General features: G+C 44.2%; 1 protein-coding gene across 4 annotated transcripts in view; it reads right to left on the bottom strand.

Annotated features, from left to right (window-relative positions):
* Window positions 1-16,040, bottom strand: part of MAP7D1 (MAP7 domain containing 1) — a 265,245-nt gene that overhangs the window by 185,989 nt on the left and 63,216 nt on the right. The gene's annotated exons all lie outside the window — the stretch shown is intronic.

The following is a 16,040-nucleotide window of genomic DNA, read 5'->3' as shown; positions in this document are numbered from 1 at the left end:
AGAGATAACTTCTCTATCAGCCCCAGGCAAAGTGTTTTACAGAGCCATCCTGAACAGAATGAAGGAACAAGTCAATTCTTAGTTGCAAGACCAGCAAGCTGGCTTCCGCAAAGATGGATCCTGCAAAGTCCAGATTGCAACACAGTGCATCATCTTGAGCAGTCAATGGTATGGACCCACCTCCTTGTTAACTTAGACTATGAGAAGGCATTCAACTGCGTGGACAGATAAACCCTTTGGAAACTCTTCTGCCACTACAGTGTGCCATGCTAAGTTGTCAGGAACTCTTACAAGAGAATGACATGCAAGAAAGTCCCTGGAAGACAACTCACAAAACCTTCAAGTGTGGACCAGAGTCCTCCCTGGGTTGTTTGCTCTCTTTTCTCTCATGTTGGCCACATTTTGGATCATAAAGACATCCACAGCAAAGAGAAGAAATGGGATCCACTAGACACCTTGGACGTAGCTCGATGACCTGGACTTTGCAGACAACCCGGCCCTCCTCCCCCATACCCATCCGCAGATGCAAAAGACAAACAATGTGGCAGCCACATCAGCACAACTTGGCCTCAACATCCACGGGGAGAAAAGCAAAGATTCTGAAGGCTAAAAGCCAGCACAACTGCAGTCACTCATGAAGGAGATGCACTAGAAGAGGTTTAGGCCTTCACTTACCTGGGCAGTGTCAGACAAGCATGGCAGCACAGATGTAGACACCAAGGCAAGAATTGGCAAAGCAAAGGCTGCCTTCATTCAGCGAAAGAAGATCTGGAGCTCCAAGGACCTACCTCTGCAAACTAAGATCAGGCTGTTTAACACCACACCAATGTAAAATCAGTCCTTCCCTTTGGGGCAGAAATTTGGAGAACAGTGACCACCACCAACAAAGTCCAGACCTTCATCAACACCTGTCTGAGGAAAATCCTTCAAATCCGCTGGCCAAACACAATCAGCAACAACGGCCTATGGCAGCAGGCTTTCCAACTCCCTGCTCATTAAAAAATCATCACAAGGCACTAGGGCTGGATAGGTCACAACCTCCACAAGCCTGCATCGAACACCACCAGGCAAGCCCTGACCTGGAACCTTCAAGGGAAAAGGGGAAAGGGGAAAACCAAGAAACACCTGGAGCCAGGGCCTGGAGGTTGGCTGCAAGGAGATGGGTCACACTTGGTGTCTGACTTAAGGACAAGCCCAGGACAGAGATGGCTAGAGACTCCTGGTTGATGGCCCATACCCCAGTAAGGGTAGTAGGCATAAGTAAAAAAAAAATTTTAATCTTCCACTTTTCTGCTTCTAAATGCTGGCATGTATAAGTCACAAGCAATGGGCTGACCCAAAGTCCACTCTGTGCATTTGTTGTGTGTGGAAGCAAGAGGTCTGCAACAAACAACTAAACCAGACTTTAGCTGAGAACTAAAAAGAGCTTCTAGCCAAGACGGCAATCTAGTGGGCATCCAAGCCTTTATAATGCTACACAGCAGAAAAATGTCTGTCTAGTCCTGTGGGCCTAATATGCAGACAGTTTAGGGAATCACTTAATTTCCCATTGTCCAACCTGATCATTTGACTATTTGCACCTTAACAAGGCACATACCAAGGTCCAGTGTAGGCCTGCCCACATTGTTTCATGGCGAAAGGGTGAGTAAAGTATACGCATTGCTTCCAGTTCAATTAATGGTAAGTAAATGTATTTTGAACAATATTTTGAAAAGCAGCCATGTATACGTGCCCATTCACCTGACCAAAGTTCGACAACCACCAGAACAGATTCTTAATTTCCAGGTTGACCGCCTCTCAAACGCAATACATTCAATAGCTGTCGGAGCCCAAATTATGCATTTTTGTCCAATTTTTGCATTTTGTAAGTTATAAATTATTTCGATCTCAAGATTTCTTCAAAGCTGCCACTTAGAGCTCTGCTACCACAAGCATCCTTTTGGTATTTAAAATGAAAGGGAATTATAGATAAATGGTAGTTTTCGTCTCCGTCTTTGCTCCAGGTAAGGGGAGTCTTTCATGTTGGTTCTTCACAGTTTGCATTGAAGGAGCTGAGCGCAGGAGAGCTGGAGACGTAAAACTCTCAAGGGATCTGCAAAACTGCTGACATGGGCTCGGAACCACCACAACTGGGACACACGGGTGTGCAACGGAACGGAGCTAATAACAAAGTACCAGCTTCTCCCTGGGGAGGGACGGAGAGGGACACTGAAACATTAGGACGCCAAACTATGTGCATGAAAAAAAAGAAAAAAAAAAAACACATGCCATTTTTCTTTCTTCATTTATTTTTTTATATACAGTGCCAAGTTTACCGATTTTGTGTCCTCTGAGCGCTCCTTGGTATCCCAGTATGCAGACCCTTGAGTTATTCCAGTGTGGTGGGCTATATACGGCGGTAGGGTCTTGAACAGTGAATGTCCAGCAAATTATTTTTGTTCTCCTTTCACAAAAATTCAATTGCTAGAGCTGGATGCACAAATTTATCCTTAAAATGACATAGTTGCAACAGAGGCCCGTGTCCAGGTAACACCATGCCCATAGCTCAGGTACAATGAATGACCATCACGCATGACCCAGGGAGTGTGCATGCCATCAGGGAACTCAATATACACAATGAGGGTCTTTTCATACCAGCCTCTTCTACTTGGCGACCGGTTTGCTGCTGAGAGGTTAATTAAACCGCCAGCAATGGAAACTGCTGTAAATATGGGTCTAAGAGCTCAGTTTATTAGGTCAAGTGTGCAAGCGCTTTTCGACCTGTTGTAAGTATTCTGTGGGCTTTTAACCACACCCATCACTTTCATTAATTCATGAGCTTGCTTTTCAAAAATTCCTTGATGTCATTGGTAAATACTTTACGTTTGTCCCGCTTTGATGCGGTTTTATATCTTGCAGACTGACCCGGTTACATATGTTAGAGCACGACTTCCGATTTACTTCAGCATGGGCAAACTATTTTTTTCTTTTGTCTCTCTCCTTTGTGTTTATGCTCACTGCAGCCATGGCGCTTTGAAGTTTTATACAACGCAAACTTGATTGGCTGTATTGGAGCGCCTTGCATGACTACCAGTTATGTCACATGGTTTCTTTTGTCTCTCCTTCATGGTTTGTGGTGGCCATGCCGCTTTGAAGGTTCATAGAGCGCAAACTTGTTCGCTTTAAGTTTCACAGGCTCCCACTGCTGATCGGGGGCTAGCAGAGGAAAGGGTGAAGCTGCAGCTGCTGATCAGACGCTAGTTTTTTTTTTTATATCAAACCAGGAGATGGCTGTGGGTGGTAAGATTTCCTTGCTTGTATTGCACTTGTTTAAGTTGCTGGTTTTCTGACAGATTCCCCTTTTTGTCGAAGTTAATATATTGCTGATCGACTGAGACCATCAAAGAAGATTACAGCTCTACACAACTGCCAGAATGTTTTGGAAGAAAGAACATAATTAACATACAACTGTACCTGTGAATGACCCTCACCTTACACAGCGATAAAAGCTGCATTTGAAGACTGCTGACAATCTTATATCCGCTTGAGCAGGCTCAGTAGATACCTTTTTTCTATAAGTAGTTAGGTGGTGTTTACCACCACTGTATTGCCAAAGCGGTCACGCGGATGAGCCCAAATGTGCTCTGTTCTTGGGAATAGGTTAAGAAAGGAGACCAGTGCATTACTACACGTGACATGTCAGTGTGGCGATTTGGTTAGAATTACTCAAGCTGTCAAGATGCAGTGCTGCGGTTAACCTTCCCTCCACCCATGCAACTCCTTTATTTCTTGACTCAGACTTGCAAGACACCTGAAGCAGTGTATATGCATTAGGAACACTGTTTAAGGAGGTGCTATTTTGCATAAATCTTCAACAGTTGCTTCAGAGATCCACTGCTAAAAATTCCTGCAAGCGTGCCCTTGGTACACTCTTTGGTACATTATTATTTTCGGGTGGAGAGAAGATGGAGATGTCACACTCTTGAGAGCTTGTCACTGGGGATATGGGCATAGCTTTTCAACTGGCAAGTCTGATAAGCCTGCACCGCCTCTTCAGGGCAAAATACCCTTTCAATTTGTATTATTTTATTTTTTTCCTGTATTCACGGTGCCTGAAAAATGCCTTTTAGTGTTAGATTGTTCTGTGCTTTTTCAACAGTCGCCAAAATTCCCCGAACACAGGCCTCGCATTTCATCCTTGCCTACTCACTAGGCCCATGAAGATACGCCACATGTAGTGCTTTTGTATTGTATGGTATGGTAGTCTCGATGTGATTTGTTGTGGTATTTTGATTCTGTTCTTTCAATGGATGCTTGCACACGTTAAGCATCTTCTGTCTTTTAATGGACATGCTCTCTTTTCCGTAGCTTGGATCCAGAGTCTCCAACTCCCACACTCAACCCTACGCTAAAACACACATCTCAAACACACAGACACACCCCACCAAAACGTTCAGCATGGCGTACTCTCTGTTTAGGTCATCTTTGGGTCCCCACCCTAGGTTAATGGGAACCCCAAAATAATAACCCCTCCCACCATTCAGTGTCCTTTTAAGCTCACTTATAGCTGGAACTTTTGTTTTACAGCTGAGAGTACTCTGTGTTTTAAGGGCCTTGTTTGTAGTATAATTGCAGTAGGCCTGCTAGCCCTGAAAACATGTAACGCACTATGCCCTCTAGGAGCTAAATCTATGGCTGCACTGCATTACTTTCTGCCATTTTGTTTTCATGTGGTTATGCCCCCTAGGGGCTAAAATATATGGTTTCTTGACCAGGTTTCTTACCAATGCATTTTTTATTATGGTGTCCACTAGGGGGCTGTTCTGAGCATTACAGTGTAATGCCAAAAGTTTATTTCTGATAAAGGTTTTTATTGCGTTTATATGATAATTGTATATGTTTTATTAATCTCTCCTTATTGCAAGTATGGCCATGATTCAGGCCAACTTAACATCCTTATTACACTATGAATGTTTTAACACTCTTGATATGTTTGGGTGACACTAGTAGCGTATTTCTCTCATTACTTCTCTGTGGCTGTTGTGTGTCCTTTTTGGAGGGGGGAATTGTGTTAGCCAGCCAGGAACTCTGATGGTGGGGTGGTGAAAGTGGTGTTCTGTTGGATTTATCATGGCAGGTTTAAGTTAGGATGCGAAATGGCAACATTTTCATTTTTGGCTGCAGATAGAGGAAGAAGGTAAATGGAAGTGATTTTGTAATATACAGGGCCACAAAAGTTATGTGGCAGGGAAAGACCAAATTATGAGGCAGGACTGACTAATTTATGTGGCAAGAAAAGTTCAGTTATGAATTTACAACACCAACACCTCTAACTCAAGCAAATGCGAGACCTGTTGCATTACAAATGATTGTTTTCTGTTCCCACCGCTGTCTAAATGACCCCTAGAGGCCATGAAGGCACAGAAAACAAACAGGGCTCCAGAGACTCTGTTTATTCTCTGTTGTTCATGTTCCTTGTCCTTTCCTTAACCGCACAGAAGCAAATAGGAGGCCGTTTAGGAGCTAACATTTGGATAAGGAGGCTTTCTCCCAGTGACCTCATTGAAGGTTTATGGGTGGTCTAGGGGTGACCGATGTAGCTTCAGCTAATCCTGCACTTCGATGGCTAGACATAATGCACTTTCTGGTCACTGCCCTCTGACCAGCTGTGCCTACTCTCATCAGACAAGTCAGAGCCACTCAGGGACCGAACACGAGGCTTTCCTCCAACTTGTCACCAAGAACGCCATAGGCCTTAATGGTCAAACCTAGAACTACACCCACACCCAACCCCGACTGCTGCGCCAAACCACTTTCTGCACACCTCAGAGTCCCTGGGGCAGGGAAGGCCCACAGAAATGCTCCCAAGCTCTGAAGGTCAACAGCCACACTGTGACTGCTGTACCAATGCTTCTTCTTCTCCCCCCCCAACCCCCTGCCATCTGTACCACTGTCAGAGACTTGTCCATGCCCCCACTTGGTAATTACATAATTTAGAGTACGTTTGTCACTATCAAACCAGAAACCAGCGGTCCGTGAACCCAAAATCCAACCATCTCATCCCCACATGGCAAGTTGTCAACACCTAACAGCACAGCAAAATATGATCAAAAATGTAAAAAACACTTAGGGCTGCTTTCCATCATCATATGGTGCAGCAAACTTGAGATTAACAAGGTATGCTTATTTAAGACAGAAAAATATTTTACTGATGTCCTATCCCAAACACGGTTTGCCATTGCTAAGTGATGGCCCCGGAGAGGAGATTAGACGCCCTACTGCAGGGTTCTGTAGTAAGTTGGTTACAAGAACACAAGGTTTCTTACCAGAGGTTAGCAGCTTGTGCACATCTCAGGAGTATCCCCTCACTGCCCCGTTTACGTTCCACAGGCCATTAGTGCACTTTATTTGACCACAGTAGACAGATCACTAAGCCTAAGGCAGACTTTTCCAACCTCAGGCATTTGGCACCTGATCTTGAGACGCATTAAGATTTCAAGAGTGGGGTGCACCACACAGCAACCCGGTGAGAACATGGCCAGAAGGCAGCTCGCATCAGAGCACAAGAGCTGAAGGCTTTGACCCTGCTCAGAACAGACTTCCAGGCTCCTGGAAAGACAGGGCGCATCAGAAATTGGTTGTATGCAGGCACTGTTTTTACACGTGCCATATTTTCAATTTCAATAAATCTACACCCAGAATAGGGCAAGAAGTTTGAACGGTGGTCAGGAAAATGCTGAAAACCAGGGAGTTTCTCCGGGTGCTGCCATCAGTAGGAAGATTATCCGGTTAGGCCTGTGGTGCAGCAAGGGTGCCATGGGTCCTAGTGGAAGCAAGGGAAATGGGCCCCGGACCACTGCTGGACCATGGACGGCACTTAAGGGTTGACAAGTGCCGCAGTTGTGACCCACGGCTCGCCACGTGGCAAAATTCAGTACCTGGAACACAGGGGTAGCTCGTCCTAACGGACTTTTTGGGGGTTCTACTTTCCTGGTTTTCTGTGATTTTTTATTACACAAATACTGGATAGTAAACAATTGGGTACAATTAGCTGGAATATGACACTACCTGACAGCTAAGTTAAGTATGTTGTATGAGTGCTTGCTGGTGAGAATGTGTGAGTGAACGTAAAGGTCATGTGTGATGCCACTACCCCTGGCATTTTGGTGAAATGACTTACATGTACTTGACCTGTAAAATGCAGCAATAAACAGGACTAGGTTGCACCTCTCAGAACTCTGGGTCCCGGAGTGGCATCATTGATGACTATGCCCTCTGTTTTTTGGGGTCGTTTCAGGACGCCACATTCAATGCACGTACAAGTTTGAAATAAGTATTGTTCGCTAGTAAGGTCCGGTGTTCCTTCCTGTGGCACGGCTACTCTTCGGCACAGAAGCAGACACTAGGTGTACCACGGCAGATGCCAGCTTGGCAGAGTGAAAATATCTAGGTTCCTTCGTCATCAGCAGTTGTTTTTTTTTTTTTTTTTTTTAAATCACGCTGCAAATGACTGTCGGATCAAGTAAAAACCATTCCAACTCTTGTTGGGCTACACGACAGCTTGATGTGTTAATGCACTTGCGCCGCAGATAGCTGTGTGCATTCTGCAGCGGCTGCTTAAAATGAAGAATCTGGAGGCCATTCAGGTCATAGTTTTGTGCTGTAGGAGTTCTGCAGCCACTCATGTTAGGTTACTGTGTATTCATTCGTATAGCGCAGCATTCGCCAATCACTTGGTTTTTTGGCGCTTTGGGTACACCTCGGCAGCTGTGATTCGTAAGCTGGGGGTTCTTCCATGAGGGATTGCTCTCCTGATATGGGTGCGCCGTTCGGACACTGTCGGTCATCCTCAAGTGTTCTGAGGCTGGAGGCTTTACTTGCGTGAGTATGGTTTATACATGGGCCTTGTGAAGACTCCAGGTCTCGATCCTCTCTCCCTAAGCCAGGACAGCTGTCATTGTCCTGACTGGTTCTGTCCTGATGGACCTCCGGCAATGATGCAGGACCTCCTGACGGCCCAGAGCTGCTTTCATTCTGGCATGTCGCATGCCTGATAGTGTGTTGAACTTAAGGACTGCTGGAGGTTGTTCTGGAGGTCTTATGGTACCTGGTTTTAGGTGGCTGCGGCAGACATCACTTCCATCTCTGTGCAATGCCGATCCCTGCGTTGTGGCCCTGCGTGTCACAGCCAGGGAAAACGAAGAATCGCTAGGGGGTGGAACAGTTTTACTGTGTGGTGTTAAGGGGACTTTTAGTGCTGGGTGTTGTGGTATATTGTGGTTTCCTGTATAATTAGCTTTGGCCCAAGGGCCTTATATCTGCTTCAGGCAGTCATTCACGTTGCACAAAGGTGACGTTCTCTCTCAAACAATGCGTTCCGTTCTTTTCAAATAGGATGCAAGTTCACTGGGTGAAAACATTTGACACAGAGATGGAGGGGCTTAGAGCAGGCGCTTCAGCAAAATTTTCTTGCACAAAATAAGAAAAGCGCTCAGAAAAGTGTCTGTCCTCGACTTGAATACACGAAAGCCTTGTGCAGCACTTTCTAGCAGTAATATCAAGGTAAAAAGTTCCACGCATCGCGACTAAAATGTTTTGATCTAAATGTGAACCTGCGGATATAGAAATGCCTTTCAGGCGCGAAACTGGATTGAAAACAATAGATCTAATTACAGGTGAGGACTGACTGTGGGCCTAGGTGTGAGACTTACGCCCATTGAGCGGACAGATTTAGAGGCCTTTTTGAGGTTATCCCCGTATCTTAAATTCTGAAACGGTTATGCTAGGGAGGACTAGCGCACTCTAGAACTAGAAAATTTGAACTACGATTTAAAAAAATAACCCCCCAAACGCATGGTCTTGCACACTGGATATGCTATGCAGATAATTTTTGCGAGTGCCGAAATCAGCACTGAGCGCCGTGACGTGTGGCCCACTGTGCGTGTTTTGACGGGGATTTAGGAGCAGCGCGTGAACCGCAGACTTCCGCTTTCCGCTGATCCAGCATGTCTGGATAGTATTCGTGTTGTTTTAAAGTCACGGAAGCGGAGCTCAGCCTTGTCAGGTCCGTGAAGGCTTGCTCCAGTGACTGAGCAGGCCGGGTGCCGCAGAGGTGAAGGGACCGCATCGATGTATATGTGGCCTTAGATTTACCAACCAGTGCCAGGCAAGATGTTCGCGGTGCGCAAAAAAGCGAATGTTAGCCGCTTCATAAATACAGTTTAATACACCTTTGAATGGGCTCCTCTTGGCAAGGGCCTGAAATCGAATCCAACAGGAAATATACGGAAGCCTGCTTTATCTATTGCCAAAATTATGTGAAAAAAACAAATACAAAAATGTGATGGTGGCAATGATAATACATGTAAAAATCATCGAAATATTAAAAATGAATATCCATATTTATAGTACACACAAGCTTTTACAATAATTACTATTATTTCGACGGTTCATGTTAAGGACTCCGAAATGTTAAAAGCTGGATTCGACAGTGCGTGGTCGCAACAAATGATTTGCAGGTTACAAAGAAACTTCTGCAGCAGGGGCTTAAAGCAGTGCTCTGTCCACACTGCTAACAGGCTGCAGAGTAGGCCCATCGTTTCATTTCCGGTAAAAGATCTCTGAAGGACTCATGATCCCTTTGATTTGAAGCTAAAGCAAAATACAGAAGCACAACTATGCACCCGACATTGGTGTGATTGACCATACAGACTCGTTGGAGCATCTGGTTTGGTTAGTGGTCAAGGGGTGTATAATACACTGCAGCCCCTGCGTGGCTTCCATCTCTTCAACAGAGAAAGCAGGTCAAGGGGCGAGTGAGCCATTGACTGGAAGGCAAATACAGGTCACTAGTAGAGGGTTTAGGCCGTCTACTGGACTGAGCTAACAAGGTACCCTAGAATCTTCCTCAAGCTGCGCACCAAGGTTGTGTAACCACACACATCACAGATCTGACTCATCCCCTCACATTTCACCTTCAATAGGGATCTCCCAATGAATCTAATTAGGAAGCCACTCATTAAATGCTGCCAACGCTCTTCTAGACTGAAGGAGGTCCCACCTCCACTTCACTGTAGATACCTCATCTCTTCTGCCTACTCGCTGGGGCCCACAAACAAAGTTTGGACTCACAGAGCTCACTCGGTCATAGAAGTCCCTGTTACAGTACATAAATCCAGCTGCCCACATTCACTACTCCTGAGGTGTTGCTTTCTGGGGATCCTTTTTGGGGTTGAGGATCCACACCTGGCAATTTGTGATGACTGTTTCCAGGATGTGCAACGTCAGTACTGATTTGCATAAATTGGGCCTCTGTCTAGCGTGGCATGGTGGGTGGGGGGGGAGAAAGGAACTTTTTTTTTTTTTTTTTTTTAAATGGACAGAATTGCAAAGCAATCACTATTGGCAGAGATTAATTCAAGCATTCCTTTTACCATCTTTTTGTTTGATTTGGGGATCCCAAGTAAGCGGCACAAAAATGTGGCTAGGCTTCCAAAAAAATATATATTAAATAAAAAAAATATAAAAATAAAAACACGCAAACGAGTAAGCACCCCTAACATTCATCAAAATAAAAAATAAATTAAAAACGTTCTTTGTAACTTTGGGTATTCACTTGAGACTGGATAAACTGTAGTAGCAAAGATTCTTAAATGGTCAGTCCAACTGGGATATTTCCCTGAAATGCCATGTCAGATTCTTTTCAGAGGACTGTCAGGAGAAACTCCCATTTTCTCTGCTGGCAGCATCACCAACAAGAGAAAACAGAGCAGTATCCGGTATACGTCACTGCCGTGTGGCATTGTGTTAGTGGGCCCCGCATCAATAGAGCCTCCCAAGCCTGCCCGGGGGTGTTGCACTCGAGCCAGCATCAGAGAAAACAAAGTGCAGAGGCTTGTGAAGAGCTTTCCTTTGTTTCTCTAGCCCTCATCATTCCTGTAGATAGTTCCCTTTGTCACCCTACTTGTACCCCACACTACCAATCCAATTTAGTCAATTCATTTAGATATTTTTTTGCTCATGGGTGGGCCACGCAATGGTTTATCTAGCTTCCCCAAATTTTTCTTTTTGGAATATTTTATTTTTATATATAACAATATATATGCACCCATTGAAGGGATGTCAACAGCACATTAATACTGCGTGGATTTTGGGTACAGACTTAATATGTGGGTAGTAGACACTGGGAGCTAGGTCCCTCAATTCCACAATTGTTGATTCTCTTCCATCTCTCCCCAACAACATACACAGCGCTAAGCCGCATGCCATCATCCCGTGGGTCAATTATGAAATGCTTGTTGACTATGTTGGAAAACTGGTTATCCTACCATGGTACACAGGCCCTACGGATGGAATGTATACTGATAGGGCCACACTGCACAGCACCACAGTGGCTCCCTGCACACACCAGGCCCTACCTTTCCCGTTTACAGAAGCCTCAAGAACACAGGCTGGCAACTGTCCAGAAAGGAGCCGAGAAGATCCCAGTGTAAACAAGTCTTTTACAGTTTAAACAACAAGCCTCTTGAATGTAAATAGTTGATGAAAAGAAAAGTAGTGGGTACAAGGGACAATCTATCCATAAAGCAGCTAACAGTTACTGCCCTTTTCAACTGAAGACCACGTCTAAAACTAGAGGCCAGCCTATATTTGTGGATGTGCTTACCTTAGTAAACGTTCAATATTAACACTCGGCCAACCACTGCTCAACCACAATCCCACACTATCCAGTAAGTGACAGCTCAGTGCCATCGCCACCTTCCTGGTAGGTCCTCATAGAACACATTCATAGATCCCATGGGTACTCCATGGATCTATAGTACTCCATGGCAAGAAACTGGCATTTCACGACGAGATCTCTTCCACGGCTCTCACGAGACTCATTTTACACTCAATATTGGACCAAAAAGCACAACTCACAGATTATAAAAATCAAAATAGTTAGAGTATGATGGAAATGTGAAATTTCAATGCACTAAGACCCCTATTGGAAAGAGCACGGACTGTTCTTTGTAAAAGTCAACAACATGCACACACAGTGATCTTCTGAATGTCTTCTAACTAGAGGGGAAGACACAGCTTTTGGATAATCCAATTGTCAGCATTTCACTCTCTCAATGAAGAGTTTGCAATATGTTTGTTTCATGCTATTTAAAAGGTATCTGGCAACCTAAGTCCCAAAGTTGAGTAATGTTGTTTTCCCCCATGGAAATCAATATAAACCAAAAAGAAGGCAGGCTGTGCTAAGGAATCTGCATTCTATTATTTTGTATCATTAGGTTTTATTGTTCTATGTCGCAGCTTCTTTAAGGTCCCGGGCAAGTATGAACGTGACTCGCTCTTCACCCAAAAGAGATTTTCGCCTGTCAGCCGCGGCTTATGGTAACTTAGAAGTCATTCCTTAAAAGTAAAGAAGATGAGACGAAAGGGAGTTTAATAAGCAGTTTGCCTGCAGGGGGGGGCTTGTTTGGAGTAGATTATACAGAAGATAACTGTCAACAGCTGTTGAACGGTAAAGCACTACTGGAAAAACAATAACAGGAAGTTAGGTTTTGGCTTGACTGCAAGATAGACTCTTAAAAGCATATGGGTCTGAGGGCCCTTCCAGAAGGACGGAAAGCTGCCCACAAATGGGAGGCCAGACCCGTGCATTAACATAGGAATAAGAGGGCCTCAACGAGAAGATGGCAGATGAAAGGAGACTGTAGCACTGTGCTACAGAGATGAAAGCCTTCCAAACTGGGCATCCATAGAAAAGAGAGCTCCGAACGGGGATACTGCACAGTGGGACTATATGAACAAGATGGAAGTAGGAAACTTGACTGGGTATCCTTGGTAAAAAGGTACAAGATGACAACAGTGGAAGATTGATTAGAAGCTCATTGTAGTGATTGCCACCCTAACAAGAAGGCTGAACAAGGGCTTTTTCCGAATAATTTAAGACACCGCAGAAAGACCCGACTACTAGAAATGGACATTGCCCATAGTGGAAGACTGCATCATGGTCATTCTGAAAAGGCAGAACATGGAAGCCATTGATCCTTATATTAAAGGGTAAGAGTGACCCAAATCAGAGGGTCTTGCCGAAGGCCCTCACTCAGAAAAAGTGGACACAGAGGCCTGGGGTGATGAGGGGAGCCGTTTTCTGAGAAGCGCCTTGTTATTCCAGACACCCGTTGTGTAAACAGCTCTTACTGAAGCTGTATGTCTTTGTAGTATTGCTTTTGACTTTTAGGAGAGTTGCAATCCCTTCTATATGGAACCTGAGACTGTCAATTAAAATGTAAACACTGGCCTGTATGTCTCAATTTAACTGACACTTCATCTATGCATATGCTTTTCTATAGCACTAACCTAGCTACGTCACAACCAGGTGCGGTACACCAGAATTAAGTTACAATAGTGAGCTGTAGCACAAGGAAGGAGGTGTAAAGAAGAGAAGGGGGTCTAAGAATTTACATTAAGGAGGTGAACAAGGCAAAGGAGAGAAGTTCATAGTAATGGTCCCCTAATCGGATACTTTGACCCAGCAATTTAAAGTGCGACAAGAATAGAACAAAATTGGTCTAGTTGTAATTAAGCACCAGTGGGAAAGGCAACAAGCCCTTCCGTTTAAATATTTTTTTAGTAATAATAAAATATTCTTGTGGCTGTTCTCGGTTTGTCTCCACTCCCCCTCATCATTCAGCCACAGAAGAACTTGGGAAGGGTATACCCAGACGTGGGTCCCATACTCGCTATGCCACGAGATTCAAGCTCACCTTGCTGATGAAGGGTGATACCCAGACACTGGTCCCAGGATGCTTGTTTGTGGTCCAGGAAGGACTTGGCCTGGCAGTTCGGGCTGGACTGTTCCCATGGGCATTAGGGTCAAAACCGATTTGGGTATGGCTCAGTCCATATTGGAATGGCATGGCAAGCAAAAAAACAGATGGATTAAACACAGATTTGTGACTGGAGGTGAATGCTTGTTCTGCATTCTGTCCATCATCTTTTTACAGAAGAACTTGGTGTTGTGCTAGATTGCAATTCCTGATGCAGGAAAACATGACTTTTTCAGTATCTTTGTACTAATCGGTACTCGAAAGCCTAAGTAGGAAAGAGCCAAGCTTTAAGAATAGCAGCATATGCCTTACTTCAGTTTTAATAAGCTACAAAAGTCAAGTTTGAGCCTTCAACGAGAGATGAACTTTAAAAACAAAAATGATTAGGAGTTTTTATCCAAGTCGCAACAAATGGAATGGTCTTCTTATGGTGGTCTTTATATGGACCTCAGTAGCAAGGCAGGCTGATTCAGCTCTGTCAGGATTCTAACCCGTGATCTGGAGGGTATTCACAAATCAGCTGAGGTGCTAACACACTCTGCTCAGCCAAGACCATGTAAGTGAGGCTTGGTGATAGGAGTGCCACCCAATCTAATCCAAACTGTAAAGTTTGGAAATTCCACCTCAAAATAAGACTCTCCCTCTCCCAGTCTAGATATGTGTAAAGCACTCTAGAGCTCATGGGGGCCTGGTTAGCGTGGAGAAACAGCAAGGCATTTTTAAATGGTATGGACAATGAGCATTGGCAAAGACAATATGCATATTGTTAGCTTCCATCCTTTTGGCTTCACAAATGCTTGTTTTGTTATGTTTTTGTAAAATGTTATTTTTGAGGGGGCGCCACCCTTGTCAATATAGCAAAGAAGCAAAGAAAAAAAAAAGTTTGGGCTCACAAAACTCACTCTGCCATAGTAGTCCCTGCTACTGAAGGAGACCGTGTTGTGTAGATGTATGCCTTGTGAAATACACACATACACCCCACCCCACCCACCCCCGCTGGCTTTTGAGTTTGTAGATGCTTGTTTTGTCATGGTTTTTACAAACTTTTTTGAGGAACCTCTCGGATGCACATCAATTTTGAAAAAGAAAAGAAAAGAAACTGGCTAAAAACTAACACACATTTCAGTCTCAAAAACCACAGAATGCCGCAGTTCTCCCGGGCACTTAAGGAAACTGCTTTAAGTGCGAATGTGCTTCATGTGAAAGGGTATTTGTTGTCGCTCAGACTGAAGTTACCAAATGGCTGAAGTGAGTGGACCCACTGTTTAACTTTATATGCTGTGAAGGGCAGAATAAATATGTGACTGATACAAGAGACTAATGGCTGAAGAGTATAGGTGAAACGCACTGTCGTTAAGCATTTTATATTATACATATAACTTTTGGCTCTGTCAAAATTTTGTTTTGTGATTTATTTATTTTTAAATAGTATTGTTGGGTGGGGGAGTGGGATTTGTTGGGCCCTCCTCTATATATATATGTAGTGAGAGAGAGAGACAGAGAGCGCCATTTGGTAAAAGTAAACTATTTTTGATATCAAAAGAACACACTGCATGAACAGTCGCTACTTTGGTTGCAGATGTGCTGCGTATAAAAGAGCAAAATGCAATCCTTCCCTGTGAATTTAGCGTTGCCCACTTAAGTTCACTGACCCACTATCCCGTGCTGTATTCTGTAGTATGTGGAAGGAAAAAAGTGGGTGACAACAATAGACCAATGAATTAAGATGATTGGCTGAAAACCCCTTTAAGTAGGTGTACGTTATATGTTACTCCACAACTAAAAATGCCACGTTGACTAAACAGGAAACGGCTCCAGCATAAGATGCATTATAGAATCGAAGGTGACCTCCTCACTCGGCTCTTTGAAGATTTTGTGGATACCATTTTTAAATGCTTTCATCATTGAAAAACAGTGCAAGGAGATTTAGATGGGTTACCCTCTTAGAAAATCCTTTGTGGGTGTTGGTTGTGTGCCCCCCTGAAAGTACTAAAGTCGCTGGCCACAATTTCTCAGAACATTATTCTGCAGAATGCCAATTTAACTGCAGACATTTTTCAGCCACTATATTTCGATAAACTAAACTACTTTGTGCTGGACATTATTACCGTCAGACGTCCCAAGAAACAGCCGAGCACAATTATCTTGTGGGAGAGGCTATTGCAGAAGTGCCTTTGGCGCATAGTATACTGCCGAATTTGTTCTTGGCTGGGAGAGCCACAATACTTCATTCTAAGA

This window comes from Pleurodeles waltl, chromosome 3_1 (genome assembly GCF_031143425.1).
Source record: "Pleurodeles waltl isolate 20211129_DDA chromosome 3_1, aPleWal1.hap1.20221129, whole genome shotgun sequence".
NCBI classification, from domain to species: Eukaryota; Metazoa; Chordata; class Amphibia; order Caudata; family Salamandridae; genus Pleurodeles; species Pleurodeles waltl.
Note: the sequence above shows the minus strand (reverse complement) of the source record. Positions and strands in the feature narration are given on the sequence as shown.